At 50.2% G+C, this 22,492-nt stretch overlaps 2 long non-coding RNA genes across 2 annotated transcripts in view; both read right to left on the bottom strand.

Moving 5' to 3' along the window:
- LOC134735208 (uncharacterized) overlaps window positions 1-22,492 on the bottom strand; it is a 107,252-nt gene that overhangs the window by 36,268 nt on the left and 48,492 nt on the right. The gene's annotated exons all lie outside the window — the stretch shown is intronic.
- LOC134735205 (uncharacterized) overlaps window positions 347-22,492 on the bottom strand; it is a 39,800-nt gene continuing 17,654 nt past the window's right edge. The window contains exons 3-6 of the long non-coding RNA XR_010118040.1: window positions 22,151-22,267; window positions 15,539-15,683; window positions 2,218-2,396; window positions 347-1,821 (exon numbers count right to left, since the gene is read on the bottom strand). This is a non-coding gene — a long non-coding RNA (uncharacterized lncRNA). The remainder of the gene's footprint in view (window positions 1,822-2,217; window positions 2,397-15,538; window positions 15,684-22,150; window positions 22,268-22,492) is intronic.

The following is a 22,492-nucleotide window of genomic DNA, read 5'->3' as shown; positions in this document are numbered from 1 at the left end:
TTCAGAGAAGATATCCAGATGGCAAATAAGCATATGAAAAGATGCTTGACACCCCATGTCATTAAGGAACTGCAAATTAAAACAACAATGAGATGGCACACCCCTATTAGAATGTCTAAAACCCCAAATACCAACAACACTAAATGCTGGCGAGGATGGAGAGCAACGACAACTCTTGTTCATTGCTGGTGGGAATGTGGAATGGTATGGCCACTTTGGAATACAGTTTGGGAGTTTCTTACAAAGGGAAACATAATCTCACCATATGATCTAGTAATTGCACTCCTAGGTATTTACCCAACTCAGCTGAAACCTTATGTCCTCACAAAAAAAAAAACTGCACACAAATGTTTATAGCAGCTTTATTCATAATTGCCAAAACCTGGAGCTAGACAAGATGCCCTTCAATAGGTGAATGGATAAACAAACTGTTGTAAGTCCACACAATGGAATATTATTTGGTGTTAAAAAGAAAGGAGCTATCAAGCTATGAGAGGACATGCAGGATAGGGTAGAGAGGACATGGTAGGGCATGGTAGGCAAACTAAGATGATATTGTTAAGTGAAAGAAGCCAGTCTAAAAGACCACATGCTATATTCCAATTATATGGCATTTTGCAAAAAGCAAAACTATTGAGATAGTAAAAAGATCAGTAGTGGCTAGGGGTTTGGAGAGATGGGGAGAGGGAAGAACAGGGGATTTTTAAGGCAGTGAAACTATTCTGTGTGATATTATAATGGTGGACTCATGAAATTATACATTCATCAAAATGTATTCCCAACAGAAATGTGGTCACGTGTCAACCAAAATACATGAACAGGACTGTCCACGGTGGCACTGTTTTTAATAGCCTCAAACCAGAAATAATTCAAATGCCTACCAACAGCAGAATGGATAAATACATTGTGGTGTACCCATACCACTGAGTACTAGGCAGCATGAATGAGGAAAAACTATTGCCTTGCCCAACAACATGGGTGAAGCTCACAGATACGATGTTGAGTGAGGGAAGCAAGATAAAGAAGAGGACCTTCTGGATGAGTCAATTTATGGGAAGTTCAAACACATAAAACTAATCTATGGTTACTTTTGGGGGGCACTGAGTGGGAGGGGCTATGCGGGAGGCTTCTGGGTGCTGAAAATATTTCGTATCGTGACGGGGCAGACTGCACGGGTGAATACGCAAGTGAAAACTCATGAAACTGTGCACTTAAGGTACATGCAGCTTATTTTAAGTTTAACAATACAAAGGAACTTAGAAATGGCCAACATTATGAAAGCAGAACGCAAGTGACTAAAGCTTGGAAAATAGTGCGTGAGAAGTTCTTTCGAGGGTTTGCTGTCCTGAGAATGGGATCCTCTAACTGCAGCACCACCACCCGCTCCCTGCCCTGGGCCTCAAGGCCCTAAGGTCAGGGGGTGACCTGTGCCTTATCTGGCCTGTTGATCAGTAGAGGCACCAGGTTTAGGGGGTCAGACACCAGTTGCCACCTCCTGTCCCCAGGGCCAGCTTTGAGCCCTGAAACATGAGGCCTCAGGATCACGAGGGCAGATTCCTGCCTGAGCCTTTACAAACAAACTGGAGGCCTTTGGGGGATGCACGTGCTGCGGTCCCCCCAGCTGCTCGCCCCCACGGCGTGGTGAGTTCTCTTCTGGGCCTCTCCCGGCCTGTTGCCATCTTGCACTCAAGCATCGTCCAACATCTCCCCATGGGCACGGCCCCAGCCTCATCTTCATCCACCTGGTCTTCACTGGCTCTTCTGCAGATTCACTGTGGGACAGGTCACTTCCTTTTACCTCCCCACACCTCATTTCTATCTCTGCAAAGTGTAGGGACAGAGAGGATTCAGGAACCACTTGGCTAGAAACACAGACCAGCCCTTCCAATGGTGGGTTCCCTTCTGCAACACCCCAGGCAGTTACTCAATCTCTGTCTAAACGCCTCCTGTCACAGGGAGCTCACCCCTGGCTGATGGAAAGTTCTTCCTAGAAATAAGTGCAGCTAGTATGGACCTCTTTTTGCAAAAAAAAAATTTAAATGATCTATCATCTACCAATCTAAGTATCTAAATATGTCTATAAATATATAAACACATATATGCCTACTATGCATAGATAAGTTCTCTCTGGAAGGCTATACAATAAAAGAAGCAAGATGTACTCTCCACTCTGACCCATTTGCACCTTTTGAATTTTGTACTAGGTGAGAACATTACCTAGTAAAAGTAGATAGAAGATGTCTGAAAAAAAGCTCTGGCCAGGCATGGTGGCTCACACCTGTAGTCCCAGCAGTTTGGGAGGCTGAAGCCAGATGATCACTTGAGCCCAGGAATTCAAGGTTACAGTGAGCTGTGATCGTGCCACTGCACTCCAACCTGGGTGACAGATCGAGACCCTGCCAAATAAAAAAGAGAGAGAGAGAGAAAGAGGAAGGAAAGGGAGGGGAAGGGAGGGGAAGGTTGAAGGGGAAGGGGAAGGGGAAGGGGAAGGGAAGGGAGGCAAAAGTTCTAGTTCTTACCCTCCTTGGCCACACCTCAACCACCAGTCCACCGGCTTGACTTGGGTGAGATTAAGGCTTTGAAGACAGATGTTTGAGCCTCCATCCCCCTCTGTCAGTACTTGTGAGACAGTGGCAAATTGCATATCTTCTCTGCACCAAGGTTTCTTTGCTTATAAGATGTAAGACTAACAATGTCTGCCTGCTAGGTTACTGTGAGCTTTCAGTAAGGCAATGTCTGGCTCAGAATAGGTGCTTGCTTAATAAAGTTTAATTATTGTTATTTAATCTTGTCCCCTTATTTTGCTTGCATGTGTCTACCTTTTGATTTACAAACTATTCTATTTAACTCTCATGAAAGGCAATGTTGGGAGTTTTTTTGTTTGTTTTTTTCTTAGACAGGGTCTCACTCTGTCACCCAGCTGGAGTACAGTGGCACAATCACAGCTCACTTCAGACTCAAACTCCTGGGCTCAAGTGATCCTCCTGCCTCAGCCTTCCAAGTAGCTGGGACTATAGACATGTGCCACCATGCCCAGCTAATTTTTTTTTTAATTTTTTTGAGACACAGTCTCACTCTGTCACCCAGACTGGAGTGCAGTGGCACAATCTTGGCTGGCTGCAACCTCCGCCTTGCAGGTTCAAGCGATTCAGCCTCTGGAGTAGCTGGGATTACAGGCGTGCTTTACCATGACCCGGAAATTTTTGTATTTTCAGTAGAGAAGGGGTTTCGCCATGTTGGCCAGGCTGGTCTCAAACTCCTGACCTTAAGTGATCCATCTTCCTGGGCCTCCCAAAGTGCTGGGATTACAGGCATGAGCCACCGCATCTGGCCTTTTTATCTTTTTTATGGAGACAAGGTCTCACTCTGTCACCCAGGCTGGAATGCAATGGCACAATCTCGGCTCTCTGCAGCCTCCACAGCCCTGGATCAAGTGATCCTCCCACCTCAGCCTCCCTGGCAGCTGAGACTATAGGTAAGCACCACCAGACCCAGCTAATTCTTTTTTAAACTTTTTGTACAGATGGGGGTCTCACGATGTTGCCCAGGCTGGCCTCAAACTCCTGAGCTCAAGTAATCCTCCTGCCTTGGCCTCCCAAAGTGCTGGGATTACAGGCCTGAGTCACCGCACCTGGCCACAATGTTGGGTGTTTTTAACCCCATTTTACAGATAAGAAACTGAGGCTCCGTGACTTGCCCAAGGTTACACAGCTGATAGGTTGCCAAGCCAAGAATCAGGCCTCCAGATGTCTGTGGCACTCTTTCTTCCTCCCCAGGCTACCTCTGGGTCTGGAATCTTTGTTCGGCATCTTAAATTATTCTCTGAGTGCCACAGAGGTGCCTCTGCCCCTTTCCCTTCTCCCCTCACCTCTGTTGCTCCAGTAGCATCTTTCCTGAGCCCTTGCCCTGGAAACCTGGGTATTCTGAGAAGTCAGGGAGGAGAGGGGGATAGGGCTTTCTCCATGTCCAGACGGGGCCAGGCTTTACCCTAGAGAAAGCTGGGGCCCCTGAGACTTGGTTGGAAGAGACCAGCAGAAGAGATCAGGAAACTCGATGGTCCCAGAGCCGTATGAAGATGTCACCATGAGAGGCCAGAACGGGAAAGGCAGCTGTAATTAAGACCTCGATGGAGGTCAGCGTGGGCCAGGAAGGCAGCTCCCGGGCCTCACACCTGGCCCAGACACTGGAGGGCAGTGATTCCTCCAGATTCCCTCCGGCCGTAAGGAATCAGCAAGGAGGCTCACCATCCCCAGGGAGGATGTGTTTGCAGTTTATTCCATTAAAGTCCATCTTGCCCCTGGGCTCCAGAGGGTTTGGCTCACATCTGTCATGCTCGGCAGCACCTGGCACAGGCAAAGCTGGCACATGCAAGGCGCCTGCTATTTGTCAAACGGCTAAGTGGTACCCCATAGGTTATCCCATTCGCCCCGGCCTCTGCACATTGCTGCCTCTAGCACTCACCCACTTCTGTATACTCAGACCATCCCAGTGTCTGGGACCTTCTGGCTGAAGTCTCTCCTGCATCCTCCCTGTGATAACCTCACCCCTGCTCCTGTGAGGTCAATGGAGCCTCCGGAGGGGGGCATGGGTAATACGGACAAGGAGCCGTGGCAGAGTTACTACAGCTCCCTCAGCCCCCAGCCTGGAGGAGAAAATCACCACTGTAAATTTCCCCAACAGCGCCCCGCCCAGCTCCTCCTCCCTGATTCCAGACCCTTAGCTCATGATTTATAGCAGGAGCCTCGGCGGCCACCTCTGCAGGAGGAAAGCAGGCACCTGCAGCCCACACAGAGGAGTCGTCTCACCCCAGGCCTGGGGCAGGGACCCCAGACGTTCACCAACACCCCCATCCGCTGCCCCCAGGCAGGGCTCTTCTGCCTCCCAGCGGGCATCCTCTGCTACAGTCCCCATCACCCTGCCCACCACAGTGTGGCTTCCCTGAACCCTGAGACCTCCGGAAGGGGAAGCCAGGAAGCTGCACCTCCCACAGCGGCTCATTCCACAGCCACTCGCCTTAACCTCCAGTTTTGTCCAATGGGACACTGGGGGATGACTGAAATGGCCATGGGGACCCAGACTGCACAGAAAGGAGACTGTGGAGTTCCGGCCTTATTCCACCACGTGGTGATGGGGAAAGAGCACTGGGCTACGAGCCCAGAAGTCTGGATTCTGGTCCCGGCTCTGGGTAACTGTCTGGCCCTTTCCAGGTGTCAGTTCCTTCGTCTGTAAAATGGGGGCTTGGGTCAGGTGGCACCTAAGGGTTTAGGAGGAACCTAAGGGGGCACCTCTCCCCACCTGTGCCCCCTGGACTTGGCTTCACATCCAGGCTTCACATCATTGTCTGGCTCCACAAGTAGCACTCTGCATTCGAGTCATGTTAGGCTTCCCCTCTCCTACTCCCCACTTCTGGAGGAGGCCAAGAATGCGGCTTGCTATCCTAGACCCATTCATTCGTAAGGTAGAGGGGGTGGGTGGTGGCTGACACAGTGTCCCTGTCCCTCCTGGGGCTGTCCCACAGCAAAGGCCCCCTCCCCACCTCAGCCTGAAAGCACAGGCTCCTGGAAGGCCTCCTACCACCAGCAGCAGTAAGACTTTGCCTCTGCCTCCTTGTTCCCTCCCAGATTTACCCCAAGGCTGAGGCCACCCCCCTCCCCAAGAGCCATTGCCCAAACCAGGCTAGGTTTCCTCCAGCTCCGGCAGGAATCTGGGAGCCAGGCAGCTTCTGAGAGGTTTGGGCTGGGGGCATATCTCTTCTGCCCACCCCCAGCAGCAGGTAGGCATCAAGGTTACTCCCTAGATCAGGGTCTCAGGGATCAGAAAGAGGACTGGGTGATAAAATGACCGAGGTGGGGGGACAAGACCTGAAGTTCCTGTAAACATTCAGTGAGCTGAAAGCAGTTCCTCCAGCACAGGGCTCGGGACAGCACACTGGGCCTGCTGGCCCCCGTGAGCCAAGGGTTCTCTAAGGCCCTTGTTTACTAGTAATGTCATCAGTAACAGGACACAGAGGATCCAAACGTACTTCAGCCAAGTGATGCATGGATTTTTGCCTGCAAATATCTTATTCTTTCAATGCCCAAACTCCCCAGGACAGGGTCTGTCCTTTTCCATCAGATTGAGGAGTTTCCAAGGCAGAGCTGTATCTCTGCCATCTGATTGTGGGTTCTCCTAAATAATAAGAATGACAGCCACACCTACTGAGCCCGGCCCTGCTGTGCGCACCTTACCCACAATATCACAACAACCTTAAAAACTGTGTGCTGCTGTCATCTCCAATGTATAGATAAAGAAATGAAGTTCGAACGGGTTGAGCTACTTGGCCAAAGCAATAGATCACAACCAAGCTCAAATCCCTGGTGGCATGGAAGCCCGAGCTCCACCCATGCTGCTTCTGAGAGTTGGAGGTGGGGGGCCCACACCTTTGATCTACTCCTTTTGCAATACAGAGACCCAGAGACAGGGGAAAAAATCCCCAAGTTTGCACAGCAGGATAGAAGCAATCTTGATGCCCAAACCAGGTTTCCTGAGGGCCTATCCTGGATTCTAGTCCACGTGCAGCCAGACCCTACTCAGCCTCAGGACAGAGTGGCTCTCAGCACCCAGAAAACTGACAGCATGTCCTCCCCTCCCCACCCCCAGCTTCCTTTTGCATAGAGAAGCCAGGTCTCCTTCATGTATGTGGCCACTCCATGGCTATTTGTCAGTGGTCTGTAAGCTCTTCCCGTAACACATACCCATTTGCAGTTCAAGTCATCAAAAGCCAAGTACACAATTTTTCATTTTTATATCAATGCGTGTTCTTAGACATCAGTTTTACCCTCCTGAAACTCAGCTCAGCTGATGGTGAAATCATTTCCCTTCCCTGAGATCTTATCTTGCATGAGAGGCAGGGGGATGTCCTGGATTCCCTCAGCGTAGGGGACCCGCTGGCTCAGGGAGTGGTTTGCCTCAGGTATCAGGACATAGAGGATCCAAATCCACTTAAGTCAAGTTATGAGTGAACTTTTGCCTGCAAATATCTTATTTTCTCAATGCCTATAAGCGCCCAAGGACAGGGTCTGGTTGTTTTCCGTCAGACTAGAGGGTTCCCAAGGCAGACTTGTACCTCTCCCATCTGATTATGGGTTCTCCTAAAACAGGAATTCAGTCTCCCCTATTAGACTGAGGGCTCTCCCAAGCCAGAGCTGTGACTCCTTCATCAGACCGGTTATTCCCCAAGGATAACACTGTCTCCCCCCTCAGACTAGCTAATCCCTGAGGATAATGCTATCTCCCCCATCAGACTGAGTAGAGTCTATATCCCCTCCAGCAAGTCCCCATCCTGGGCATGGCTGAATCTATACCATTTGGCACAGGGCAGCTTCTCACAGAAGAAAGCTTTAGATGGCAGGAAAACTCCCCTCTCCCTCCCACCCCATCCCCAGGGAGCCAAGCCAATAGAGGCTGCTGTGAAGGCTCCTGGGGGCCTGTCCCAGACTAGCGAGATCCAGTCAGGCCCACAAGCTCCTCTCACTGCCTGCCACCCCCACTGGGCAGCCCAGCACCCCCTGACCTCATGGCCTTCCATCATGGGAGATCTATAACATTTACAATCCCAAAACAAAAGACCCTGAGAGCCGAGGACAGAATTCATCTTCCCAGCTGACAAGCCCCGTTAATTAACGACTTAGAAATCGATGACGAGAAGGGACAGGCGGCAAATGACACCTCATCGTGGGCCAGGAAGAGGGAGGGAATGTCCGGGGACTGGTGGACATGCACCGTGGGGCTGGCCGGGCGCCTGGGAGAGCCACCCTCCCATCTGTCACTGTCACTTCAAACGCGGTCGACTACCTCCCAAACCAGAAATTCTCATTTCCCACCATGGCGGACCCCCAAGAAAAGTGGGGAGAGATTGTGCTAAAAGAGTGAAGGGAAGGTAATTTACGGAGCACCTTCCATGTGCCGGGCACTGGGCTAGGTGCTTCTCATTCCTTATAACCTCTCACAGCAACTGGGGGAGGTAGGTTTCTTGATTCCCATTTTAGGGGTGAGAAAACTCAGGGGCAGAGGAAAGTCAACCTAAGGTTGACTAAGGTTGGGGTTGTGTTTTTAAATGCCTGCTACAGGTTGATGAAAACAGCTCTGCTTCTAAGGAGGCAACTTGATTAAAGCAAAGAGCTCTGGATTTGAGAGCAGAAGATCTGAGACTAAGCCCTATCTCCATCCCCACTGTCTGTGTAACATCAGACAAGTTGCTCAATGTCTCCGAGTCTCGGTTCCTTCATCTGTAGCAGAGGAAGAAGAATCCCTCACCCTTTCCTTACCACATAGAGGAGTCACACACTCTTGTGGAGGAGCTTGGGCTACCTAAGGCCTACACTTGGGTAAGGGAGCAGATGTTATTTTCTGTTCATCACCCCTACCCAACTTGGGGGCAAGATGTGGGATGAAATGGTATGAAAATCTAGAAGGGAAGGCTTGGGAGGGCCCAAGAGTGTCCATCAAAGATAGGAGGGCAGGGGCCAGGTGCGGTGGCTCACACCTATAATCCCAGCACTTTGGGAGGCTGAGGCAGGCGGATCACTTGAGATCAGGAGTTCCAGACCAGCCTGGCCAACATGGTGAAACCTGTCTCTACTAAAAATACAAAAATTAGCTGGGCATGGTGGTGCGCACCTGTAATCCGTCACTTGGGAGGCTGAGGCAGGAGAATTGCTTGAATCTGGGAGGCAGAGGTTGCAGTGAGCCAAGATCACACCACTGCACCCCAGCCTGGGCGACAGAGTGAGATTCCATCTCAAAAAACAAACAAAAAAACAAAACAAAACAAAACAAACAAACAGATGGGAGGGTGGGGCTGGAAAACAGGCCCCTTGGGCCCACCTGTGAGTTCAGTCTTTCTATAAAAACAGAGACAACAGGGCAGGCGCGGTGGTGGTTCACACCTGTAATCCCAGCACTTTGGGAGGCTCAGGTGAGTGAATCACCTGAGGTCAGGAGTTCGAGACCAGCCTGGCCCACATGGTGAAACCCCATCTCCACAAAAATACAAAAATTAGCCAGGCATGATGGCAGGTGTCTGTAATCCCAGCTACTTGGGAGGCTGATGCAGGAGAACTGCTTGAACCTGGGAGGTGGAGGTTGCAGTGAGTGGAGATCACACCACTGCACTCCAATCTGGGTGACAGAACGAGACCATCTCAAAAAACAAAACAAAACAAAACAAAAACAGAAGATAACAAAGGTGCGTACTTTGTGGAAGTTACTGTGAAGTTGAGACAGACAATGCCAGCAAAGGGCTTAGCATGGCCTGGGACATAGTAAGTGCCCAATACATGTCAGCAAGGGTCAGTGTTCTCCCATCCCTTCTCTCTCTCCCAAACCAATGTTTACAGAGATGTGGCAGAGTGAGGATCAAAGAAAATGCAAGGAGCACCTGCCTGACCCAGGGCTCCTTGCTGAGGGCCCCTGGGGATGGAGGGAGCACAGCTCCTGCTCTTGGAGAAGACCCTGACAATGGAGCTCACAGTTACTATCCATTATGAGGAACTCAGTGCTGGGACATGGACTGGTTCTCAGGGAGCCCACGGTGGGCGCTGTCTGACCTGGAAGAATGAGTAGGAGAAATCGTGGCAGGATGTGAGGAAAGGGACTCAGCGAGGTGGGCTGAGGGAGTCCTGGTGCCCCACACATAGCAGATGCCTCCCCTTCTTCTACCCAGTCCAGAGTCAGTAGAGTCCAGGAGATGTCTGGGAAATGTGGGAGTCGCAGGGGCTGCTGGGAGTGTGAGGGTGGGGGCGGGGCAGGATAAAAGCCTAGAGGGGCTGGGGCCAAATGGAGAAGGGCGCAGGATACCACAGCACGCTGGGGAGTGACAGCCTCAGCTTCTGGGTGTATCAAATGGGGCCAGGTTCCAAAGAAGAGGCACACATGGCAAACAAACACAGGAAACGAAGCTCCGCCTCCCTAAGCACAGGCAAATGCAAATCAAAACCACAGGAAGGTGGGCCGGGCACGGTGGTTCACGCCTGTAATCCCAGCACTTTGGGAGGCCGGGGCAGGCAGATCACTTGAGATCAGGAGTTGGAGAACAGCCTGGCCAACATGGCAAAACCCCATCTCTACTAAAAACACAAAAATTAGCAAACAGACATGTGATCTCAGCTACTCGGGAGGCTGAGGCAGGAGAATCGCTTGAACCCAGGAGGCAGAAGTTGCCTTGAGCCAGGATCGTGCCACTGCACTCCAGCCTGGGCGATAGAGAGAGACTCTGTCTCAAAACAAACAAACCACAGGAAGCTATCACTCCATCGTACTGGGATGGCTATAATTAAAACAGAAACACACAGAAAATAAGCATTGGAGAGGATGTGGCACCATTGGAACCCTTGTGTATTGCTGGTGTGACTGTAACACGGTGCAGCCACCGTGGAAAACAGTTTGGAGATTCCTCAGAAAGTGAAACCTAAAATTACCATATGATAGCAAGTCTATTCCTAGGTATAGAGCCAAAGGAACTGAAAACAGGGACTCAAACAGATACTTGTACACCCGTGTTCATTGCAGCATTATGAAGTGTCCATCAACCAGTGAATGGAAACACAAAATGTGAAACACAAAATGTGACATAGACATAGGATGGAATCCTACGCACCATTAAGAAGAATTAAGTTATGACACATGCTACAACGTGGATAAAGCTTGAGGACACAATGCTAAGTGAAATAAGCCAGGCACAAAAGGACACATATTGTATAACTCCACTTACAGGAAATACCTAGAAAAGGCAAATTCATAGAGACAGAAAGTAGACATTACCGCGGGCTATGGGAAGAAGAGAATAGAAAGTTATTGCTCAATAGGTACAGGGTTTCTGTTTGGGGTGGTGAAAAGTTTTAGAAACAGAGTGGTCGTGGTTGTACAACACTGTGAAACGTAATTAATGCCACTGAATTGTACCCTTAAAAATGATTGAAATGGTGTAAGTTATATATGTTTTACCACAATGTTTTAAAAAAAACTTTAAAAATCCAACAGAAAAAAAAATGGGGCTAAAGATCTTTTTGGCAAGAATTCGGCTTTGTCTTCTTAGGGACTCCTTCCTAGGGATCAGGGAGCCCTATGCTAGGGGGACCCTCTGAATTGAGGCTGGGAGGATGAATGATGCCACCCCCTCCTTCTTCCCATCTGCCCCCAAAACTCCCACCCCACCCCTTTCCCCCAGTCCAAGCCATGGGGGGAAAGTTGGCCAGGCCTGGACGAGCCTGGGCCTTCCTCTCAGAGCAGATGGCTTCACTCTCCTCCCCTCCCCCTGCCTTCTCCTCCACCCCCAGCCCCCTTAAAGAAGAAGAGACCTTTCCAGAATACGTCATCTCACCGGAGCCGTAAATGTCAAATTTAAATTCATACTTTGTACCACCTTTGATTTCAAAGCGGATTACACCTCAGTGGTGAAAGGCGGCCACAGCGCGGGGCCTGAGAGGTCTCCTGGGCCTCCGCTGGCCCCAAGCATTGTTAACTCCTTCCAACTCATTAGCTCTAATCCCGATGGCACTGAGTAAGGGGCCCTGGGCCGCACCCGGCACTCAGGACCATATGTGCCATTGTATCGCTCCTCGGCTAAGCCAGCACCCGTCGCAGGCACTGGCCCAGGGGAAAGGGACTGTGGCCACCCGCTCCGGCCGGGAGTGTATCCTGGCCCTCAGTGGGGGAAGGGGAGGAGGCAGGCAGGCGTTCAGCCCCAGAACCCCTACAGAGCCTTTGAGGATCAGGACGAAGGGACCACAGGGTGGGGAGGTGGGGACGAGGGTGCTGGGAGAGGTGGAAGGACAGACAGACGTCAATCGGTGCTGCGCCACGTTTTCTCTCTCCCAATATACACTCACTCACTATACACACGTATTCACACATCCACACTCACACTCCATCACACACCGGCACACTCACTATACACACCTACTCACACACCGGCACACTCACTATACACACCTATTCACACATCCACTCACACTCCGTCACACACAACACACTCACCACACACACCTATTCACACATCCACACTCACTCTGTCACACACCGGCACACTCACTATACACACCTACTCACACATCCACTCACACTGTCACACACCGGCACACTCACTATACACACCTACACACATCCACACTCACACTCCATCACACACGAGCACACTCACCATACACACCTATTCACACATCCACTCACACTCTGTCACACACCAGCACACTCACCATACACACCTACACACACATCCACTCACACTGTCACACACCAACACACTCACTATACACACCTACACACATCCACTCACACTGTCACACACCAACACACTCACTATACACACCTACTCACATCCACACTCACTCCATCACACACCAGCACACTCATTATACACACCTATTCACAAATCCACTCACACTCCGTCACACACAACACACTCACCATACACACCTACTCACACATCCACACTCACTCCATCACACACAACACTCACTATACACACCTATTCACACATCCACTCACACTGTCACACACCAACACACTCACTATACACACCTACTCACATCCACACTCACTCCATCACACACGAGCACACTCACCACACACACCTACACACACATCCACACACTCTGTCACACACCAACACACTCACCATACACACCTACTCACACATCCACTCACACTATCACACACCAACACACTCACTATACACACCTACTCACACATCCACACTCACACTCCATCACACACCAGCACACTCATTATACACACCTATTCACAAATCCAAACTCACTCCATCACACACTGGCACACTCAGTATACACACCTACTCACACATCCACACTCCATCACACCAGCACACTCACTGTACAAACCTATTCACACATCCACACTCATATACACACCTACTCACACATCCACATTCACACTCCATCACACACCGGCACACTCACTATGCACACCTCACACATCCACACTCACATTCCACCACACACTGGCACACTCACTATACACACCTATTCACACATCCACACTCACACTCTTACACACCACTGCAGTCACTATACACACCTATTCACACATCCACACTCACACTCCATCACACACTGGCACATTCACTATACATACCTATTCACACATCCACGCTCACATATACACACCTACCCACACATCCACATTCACACTGCATCACACACTGGCACACTCACTATACGCACCTATTCACACATGCACATTCACACTCCATTACACACTGGCACAGTCACTATACACACCTCACACATCCACACTCACACCATCACACACCAGCACAGCCACTATACACACCTATTCACACATCCACACACTCCATCACACATTGGCACACTCACTATACACACCTATTCAAATATCCACACTCACATATACACACCTATTCACACATCCACATTCACACTGCATCACACATCAGCAAGTCGCTATACACACCTATTCACCATCCACATTCACACTCCATCACACACTGCCACACTATACACACCTATTCACACATCCACACTCACACTCCATCACATGCTGGCACACTCACATATACACACCTATTCACATATCCACACTCACACTGTCACACACCAGCACAGTCACTATACACACCTATTGACACATCCACACTCAAACTTCGTCACCCACCAGCACACTCACTATAACTCACTATACATACCTATTCACACATCCACACTCACACTCCGTTGCACACTGGTACACTCACATATACACACCTATTCACATATCCACACACACTCCATCACACACTGGCACACTCACTGTCATACAGCACCCTGCACCCACAGCAACACCTATGCACCTACACACCTTACACACACACATGCAACCACACCTGTACACACAATACCAACACCCAGAGGCACACCTTGGCACCTACACACACATTCATGTACCCTCAATACAGCCGCATTCTCACACACTCATGTCTACCCATCCACACACATGCACACACATATCCATGCACTTGCAGACACCCAGTCCCCTCTGCAGAATGTCCCTGTTTAAAAAAATAAAAGAGCTCCTGGCATTTTTTTCCCCTGACCTTTCCAATGTCCAGAATGTCAGAGCTGGAAGAGACTTTAAAGAGAACTGAGCCTGCCCATCTCACTTACGGTGGGTAAACTGAACCTCAGCTGCAGTGCAGCCCGGCCCGTCCCAGCCTGGTGACGTCACACAATTCTCTTAATGCCATGAAGGCCCTGCTTCCTCTGCTAACTAAAAAAGTTCAATATTCTAATGAATTTGAAAAGAAAAAATAGAGTATAATAGCACCTGCCCTGCAAGATTCTTATCAGGATGAAATAAGACAATGTACATCCAAGCGTTTTATGAATGCAAAAGCACCCTAAACAAGTGTGTAAATGTCATAAATGGGTTCCTAGGACCACTCGTGAATAAGCAGCAATGGAAGACTAGAAGCTTAGAGCTTTGAGCTCTGTGCAGGTGTCCCATGGTCCTCAACTTTCCAAAAGAAAGACGGGGCAACAGCCCAGACCCGGAAGGCTCTGGGTAATACAGGAAGAACAGGCTACAGCTGGGGCTGGTCGTGGCACCAGGCTGCTTACTCAGGCCCCACCCACACAGTGGTCTCAGGCTTAGGAGAAATCAAGTTGCCAGCTGAAAAAAGTAAAAACTAGGCATGTCTGACCACTGGTATCTACCCAGGCCTGGGCTCCAAGCTCCCAGCGCTCACTCTCTGAGGAGAACCTGCTGGAACAGTCTGGCTGAAAGTGACATTTAGTTAGGATAGGGGGCAGGGGCCAACATGTCACTGATCCTATCCCCAAGAAAGGGGACAGACACATGCAACACCGTAGGCTAATCATATGCAGAGGTACTAGCACAGCACCATCCGTCTGCCAGTCTTTCTGTCTGTCTGTCCACATTTAGGGGTGTGGAGGGAGTGAACAGAGGTTAAAGCTGGTAGGGGAAGGGTTGGATCTGTTTCTTCGGATTTTTCTCTTAAGCTAAGAAAATACGTGTACACATATAGATCCCAAATGAGTTGGGACTCATTTGAGGGAGAGGGTGGCCGAGACACAATACAGACCAGGCAGGCAAGAGCCTTTGGACTTCAAGCTAGAGATGGGAGGCACCACACCTACTCAAGGTTGGGGAGAAAAACTGACATTGACCTCCATGAATAGGGGCTGGAGGGGTGCGGGCCCAGCTTGGGGGATAGAATCAGAGAAGCAGCAAGCTCCCACCACCTAGGGAAGATGTTCCTGGTGAACGTCTGGTGGTGTATTGGAGCCAATCGTGGTTGTCTCTTTCCAAGGCCATGTTCAGTGACACCAGGTTAGTAATTTGAAATTCACCATGGTGAGTAGTTACACCATGGAAATTGGCAAACACTTCAAATCAGGACTCCCCCCCATTCCTCAAATCGATTGTTAAACATTTACTATCACAGCACTGCACAACATATGTTCCCTGCTCCCCACTGGGAAACTTACGCCCCTTGAACTTTAAACCCAGGTACTTTAAGTACCTGAACTCTCCCCTCCAGCCAATGCCTCGCCATCTTCTTCACCATCAGAGGCTCAGCTTCCTCAACCATAAAATTAGGAGAATAATGATAGCATCTGGAGCAGAGCCTCTTGAACTTCAATGTGCACACGAATCACTGGAGGACCCTGTTAAGATGCAGAATCTGATTAGTCCGTGTCTTAGTCCACTTGTGCTGCTATAATGAAAATATCACAGACTGGGTAATACATAAATAATAGAAATTTGTTTCTTGCAGTTCTAGAGGCTGGGAAGTCCAAGATCAAGGCACTGGCAAATTCTGTGCCTGAGAGGGCTGCTCTCTGCTTCCAGCACAGCACATTGTTACTGTGTCCTCACATGGCAGAAAAGAAGAGGGGCAAAAAGGGCCTAGTTAGTTCCTTCAAGCCCTTTTATAAGGATGCTAATCTATTCATGAGGGTGGAGGCCTCATGACTTAATCATCTCCTACGGGCCCCACCTCCTAATCCTGTTGCATTGGGGATCTGGTTTCAACATGCATTTTGGAGGGGACACAGACATTGAAACCATAGCAGTCAGTTCAGGATGGGACCCAAGATTCTACAGTTCTGACAAACTCTCAAGTGGTGTTGATGCTGCTGTTCCATAGACCACACACAGAAGAATAGGGACATCTTTATTAACATCTCATTAGTGCAAGGTAAAGGTGTTAGGCTGCCTTGAATCTTTAACCTCTGGCCTGACCGCTTTCCTCAGCCCCAGACCCCCGCCTGATAGCTTGTCATCTCTATGTGAATGCCCCTCTGGGACCTTTAAAAAAGCTAAAGCAAAATGGAAAATACTTATCCCTTCATCCCAAACACCTCGCTCCAGACTGTGATTCTCCCCAGCCACCCTCTTTTTCTTGCTCATGGCCAGTTGGTAGCAATGACGTCACCAGGAACATCTTCCCTAGGTGGTGGGAGCTTGCTGCTTCTCTGATTCTATCCCCCAAGCTGGGCCCGCACTCCTCCAGCCCCTATTCATGGAGGTCAGTGGCAGTTTTTCTCCCCAACCTTGAGTAGGTGTGGTGCCTCCCATCTCTAGCTTGAAGTCCAAAGGCTCTTGCCTGCCTGGTCTGTACTGTGTCTTGGCCACCCTCTCCCTCAAATGAGTCCCAACTCAGTGCTGCCACTCACTGTTTCCAGGAAGCTCAAGGGCATCCCGCTGAGATCTGCCCTCTACTCCTTCAAGGTCAGAGGGACAGCTCCTCCCCCTAGGACCCGCCCTCCCTTCTCTGGACATCCTCCTTTGGCACTTAATCTCTGTGTTACTCAAAGAGCCCAGGGACTGTTTTCTCAAATTTGTGTCCCTTCTTTTTTTTTTTTTTTTCTCTTGAGACAGAGTCACTCTGTCACCCAGGCTGGAGTGCAGTGACACGACCTTGGCTCACTGCAACCTCTGCCTTCTGCGTTCAAGCAATTCTCCTGCCTCAGCCTCCGAGTAGCTGGGGTTACAGGTGTGCACCGCCACACCCAGCTAATCGTTTTTGTATTTTTAGTGGAGACAGATTTCACCATGTTGGTCAGGCTGGTCTCAAACTCCTGACCTCAAGTGATCCGCTCGCCTTGGCCTCCCAAAGTGCTGGGATTACAGGTATGAGCTGCTGCGCCCAGCCTCAAATTTGTGTCTTCTACTTAATTCCCCAGTCTGACCAGGAGCTCCCCCAGGGCAGTGATTGTATCTGCAAAATCAGACTGGGGACATCTCCCAGGACAGGGGCTGTATCTCCTGCAGGGCTCAGGGGATCTTCTGGCAGAGCCCCGGTTTCCTGCAACAACCCGGAATAGGTGACACTGTGTTTCCTATTCCTTCTGCAGCTCTGGCTGTGGGACTTGGGCCTCCTCCCGTTATCCCACCATTTCCCAGGCATGGCTTTCCTGGGCCCAGCCAGACAGAAGAGAGAAAAGCCACTGCAATCACTCTTGGGCAGGGGGCTCTGTCCAGGGAAGGGTCAGCCTACAGTCTATCTCCTTCGCTGACCCCCATAACTCCCCCGACACCTGTTTGCAGTACTGTTCCAGCATGCCAAAGGAGCTCAGGACTCCCAGAGCCATGAAGCCAGTTGCTAATTAATTGCACTAATTAGCAGGGATGAGGCTGGACATCTGGACCCTCTCATGGGTGAGTTCAGACCCTCGGCAATCTCAGGTTGAGGACAGCTGCCCGGCAGGGACATCGTCTCCAGCCTGCCAGACCTGGGGCCCCCTCTTGAGGCACAGAGCACCCCACATACACTCTGAGCACCCCATATACACTCCAGGCACCCCAAAGGGAGAGGAGAAGCCAAAGCAGGCCAGGGGCAGGGAGCCTGAGACTGGATTCCTGCAAAAGACTTCTCGCCCCAGACTCCTCTGGAGTGACGAAGGGAGGGTGGAGGTGCTCTGCCGGGGGCAGGAAGGAACCCCTTTCGGGGAGACCAGCTGTACCCCCTCTTCATACCCTTGTTCACACACCATTTACCCCTCAGCCCCCTTTCTCCACAACATCCAGGGGCACTTATTGTTATCTCTATGCAAACACTTCTCTAGGATCTCAAACGTGATGGTTCTAAAACAAAAACAAAACCATAAAGACTCGTCACCCCTTCTACTCATTCATTCATTGATTTACTTAGTCATTCATTCATTCACTCAGTCATTCATTCATTCACTCAGTCATTCATTCATTCACTCAGTCATTCAACAAATATTTACTGAGCACTGACCATGAGTCAGGCACTATGCCAGGCACAGAGCATGCAGTTGTAGCCAAAATATTGTGTGTACAGGTGATGGAATATTATTCAGCCATAAAAAGTAATGGAATTTTGATATATAGTACAACATAGATCGAACTTGAAAATATTATGCTAAGTACAGTTAGCCAAACACAAAAGGACAAATATTGTAGGATTCCACTTATATAAGGTACCTAGAATAGGCAAATTCAGAGACAGAAAATAGAATAGAGGTTACCAGGAGCTGGGGGGAGGAGGGATGGGGAAGTTATTGTTTAATGGGCTCAAAGTTTATTTTGGAGATGATGAAAAAGTATAGGGTATAGACAGGGATGCTTACACAACAGTGAGAATGCATTTAATGCCACTGAATTGTACTCTTACAAATGATTGAAATAATAAGTACTATATCTACATTTTACCACCGTTAAAAACCAACAGCCCAGGTGTGGTGGCTCACTCCTGTAATCGAGCACTTTGGGAGGCCAAGATGGGCAGATCACTTGAGGTCAGGAGTTCAAAACCAGCCTGGCCAACATGGTGAAACCCAGTCTCTACTAAAAATACAAAAAACTAGCTGGGCATGGTGTTGTACACCTGTAACCCCAACTACTCAGGAGGCTGAGGCATGAGAATCGCTTGAACCCGGAGGCAGAGGTTGCAGTGAGCTGAGATCGTGCCACTGCACTCCAGCCTGCGCAACAGAGCATCACTCTGTCTCAAAAACAATACAAAACAAAACAAACAAACAAAAAAAACAGAAGTCCCTACCCACATGGAGCTTAGCTTCTAGAGGAAGGAGATAATAAGCAAAATCAGTGAAATAGATGAAAGATGGTGGCACACGCTATGGAAAGAAATGAAGTCAGAGAAGGGAAGAGGGAGCGCTGGGTGGGGCTGCAGATTGGATAGGGTCAGGGAAGGCCTGGCTGGGGAGGACCTGTGAGCAGAGCTGTGGAGAAGCCAAGAGAGCACATGGACATCCAGGATAAGCAATCCTGGCAGAGGGAACAGAATGCCAAGGCCCCGGGGAGGACTCACTTCTGGTGCACACGAGGCACTGCCAGGGGGCAGTGTGGAGCTGGCGAAGGGGACAGGAGTAGGAAAGGAGGTAAACAAGGTGATGTGCGTTCACCAGAGAGCCCTGAACACCTAGAGGGCTCATCACGCACCCAGCATATATGCTGCAGTGCCCAGCGCCTCGCCAGAGTACCTGCTGCGCCCTCTACCAAATACTTACCAAGCACCTCATCCCTCCCAGACCCATCCCTCAGCTCTTCCCAGGGCCCACCTCTCACACCCCGCCCTCCAACCCCACACCCTTGACTCATGCCTCATACCTTGACCCCACTCCCTCTGCACCCCCTCCCCCAACCCAGGTATCTAGAAACCTTCTTGAACCTCCAGCCCTCTCCTAGCTTCATGGCAACAATATCCAGGCATTCTAGCTCCTACCCGCCTAGCCCTTAGCCCAGCCCAGGGTTCTTCCACAATCCTCACGCCCATTTCTCAGATGAATACACCGAGGCTCAGACATATGGAAGGGCTTCAGCTTCTTTTCTTTTCTTACTTTCTTTCTCTTTCTTTCTTTCCTTTGCTTTCTTTCTTTCTTTTTTTTTTTTTTTTTTTTTGACAGAGTTTTGCTCTGTCATCCAGGCTGGAGTGCAGTGGCGTGATCTCGGCTCACTGCAAGCTCCGCCTCCCAGGTTCAAGCGATTCTCCTGCCTCAGCCTCCCAAGTAGCTGGGACTACAGGCACACACCACCATGCCCGGCTAATTTTTGTATGTTTAGTAGAGACGGGGTTTTGCCATGCTGGCCAGGCTGGTCTCGAACTCCTAACCTCAAGTGATCCGCCCGCCTTGGCCTCTCAAAGTGCTGGGATTACAGGCGTGAGCCACGACACCTGGCCTCCTTAACAATTCTTCATCAGAGGAGGGTGGCCTTCATGCAATCACATAAAACGGGATCGAAGCTCTTGGAGGCAGCCCATGCACACACGTACATGTGAGTGTGCGTGTGTGTGCACATGCCTCCCTTACAGCTCCCATGCAAGGCCCATGCTGTAGTAGAAATGGCTGCCACAGAGCTCCAGGGAGCAGGAGAGAAGGGAACTGGAGGGTATAGGCTATTGGAGACAGCAGTCCAGACATGTTCTGTACAAGAGAAAGGCACTGGCTCACAGCACACTCAGAAGCAGCCCATCCTAACCCCTCCGAGCCTCATCGCCCTTGACTCCTTTCTTTCTCACTCAACCCCACAGCCAATCCATCAGCTAACCTGGGTAGCTCTCCCTGCAAAATTCATCCGGAATCTGATCACTGCTCTCCACCACTGCCTCTCACCTGGGTGACTGCAGTAGCCTCCAAATGGGCTTCCACCCTTGTTCCCCCACAGCCTGCTCTTGACCAGTAGCCAGAGGAACCTCGTTCTAAGTCATACTGTGTCCCTGACCTGATCAAACCCTGCCTGGCTCTCAGCTTCCTTCAGAGTCAAAGCCCTTGCAATGGTCTGTGAGCACCGCCCCATCTGGCTCCCTTGGCCTCCTCCCCGTGACCTCACCTCCTACCATGCCGGCCTCCCTCCTTCCACTGGCCTCTCTGGCCTCCTCGCCTCTCCCTGAACTGGCCAGGCCAATCCTTCCTCAGGGCCTTTGTGCTGGCTGTTCCCTCTGCCCAGGAGTTCTTTCCCCCAAAATCAGCAGAGTTTGCCTCAGTCAGGTCTTTGCTCAAATGTCACCTTCTCAATGAGGCCCTCCTTGACTACTCTCTTTAAAATTGAACCCATTCCCACAACACCCTCTATGTCCCCTTTCTGCTTCATTCTGTATAGCACTTATACAAGCACTCAAACACTTAAATAACTGATGTAATTTGCTGTCTGTCTCCCTCCACTAGAGTGTAAACCCCCTGAGGGTAGATGCTTTTGTCTGTTCACTCCTTATCTCCAGTGCTTAGAACAGTACCTGGTACTAAATGGGTCCCCTGTCGAATGAATGAATGAGTCCACCAGGAACCACAGTGAGGGTGAAGCTCCCAGGGAGGGGGCAAGTAGCGAAAGGAAAAAGAAGAAAATGGACATTTGTCTTAGCCTTTCTGAGAACTAAACACTTCACATTCAGCAGACTGACGCCCAGAGAGGTGAAGTAACTTGCCTGTAGTCGCACAGCTTGAGAAGGGGCGGGTCAGTAAGATGTGTGTGTTTGCTTCAAAATCTGTTTAATTTACCCTGTGCTGCCTACAAAATTTTGGCATCCTGACCTTCTGGATACTGTTTCCACCCTGATTGTTCCCCCAAATGCTGTTTCTGACAGCTCTCCCCCTACCTTCATATGGCAGCAATCACAGCCCTCCCTTTCCCCAGCCACACCACACCCACTGGGAATCCTGTTCTGGAAAACCCTGGTGCCCAGTGGTCTGGGTTCTATTACTAAGAACCCCTGTGACCTTGAGCAAGGCTGGTTCCCCTCCCTCCACACCCCTTCACTCCTCACCGCCCCATGCCCGCCCCACACCACACACTCACTGGGAGCATGGAGCTGCACTGAAAGATCCCAAAGATTCCTATGAGCCTGCTTTAAGTCCCAGACACCTTCTGTACCTTTCTCACAGAGCGCCTAGGGTGGCTGAACTCCGGCGGAGAGGAGCTGCTGAGATGAGATGGGGCTGGGCTTACTGAACTCCCCACTACACGGCACAAGATCAATGAAGCTTCCTTAAACTAGTGAATGAAGTGAATAAACCTGAGCACCACAGGCCTCCTGGGGTCTTGCCAGGAGTCTGAGGGCCAGTCATTTGCTTTTTCGGACGGGACCGCCCCTCTTTGGCCACACCCACTTTTCAAACCCTAAGTCTCTGCAGCTCCAGAGGAAGCCTACCTGGATTTATCCCTCTGGTCTGTCTCCCTTAGGTTCTGGGTCAGCCTTGACAACTGTTCCGTGGAGCTGTTGCGTGGATTCAATTAGATTAATCTATGCAGAACACCCGCCCAGTGCCTGGAAACAGTAAACAGCAAATGTTAGCTAAGGTTGGTGATGATAGGAGGGGCTCCCCAAGGGGCCCGTCTTCTATCCCTCCTTCCAGATTTTGCAGGCTCAGCAGAAAGGACAGAGATTGGGGTTCTGAGGTGGAAAGAAGCTGAGTCTAAAAAGTTAGGCTACGTGGAGAGAGTAAGGCTGGACAAGGGAAAAGATGTTTACTGAGCAACTATTATGTGTGGA

Source organism: Symphalangus syndactylus, chromosome 20 (genome assembly GCF_028878055.3).
Source record: "Symphalangus syndactylus isolate Jambi chromosome 20, NHGRI_mSymSyn1-v2.1_pri, whole genome shotgun sequence".
Classification (NCBI taxonomy): Eukaryota; Metazoa; Chordata; class Mammalia; order Primates; family Hylobatidae; genus Symphalangus; species Symphalangus syndactylus.
This window is presented reverse-complemented; position numbering and strand designations above follow the sequence as displayed.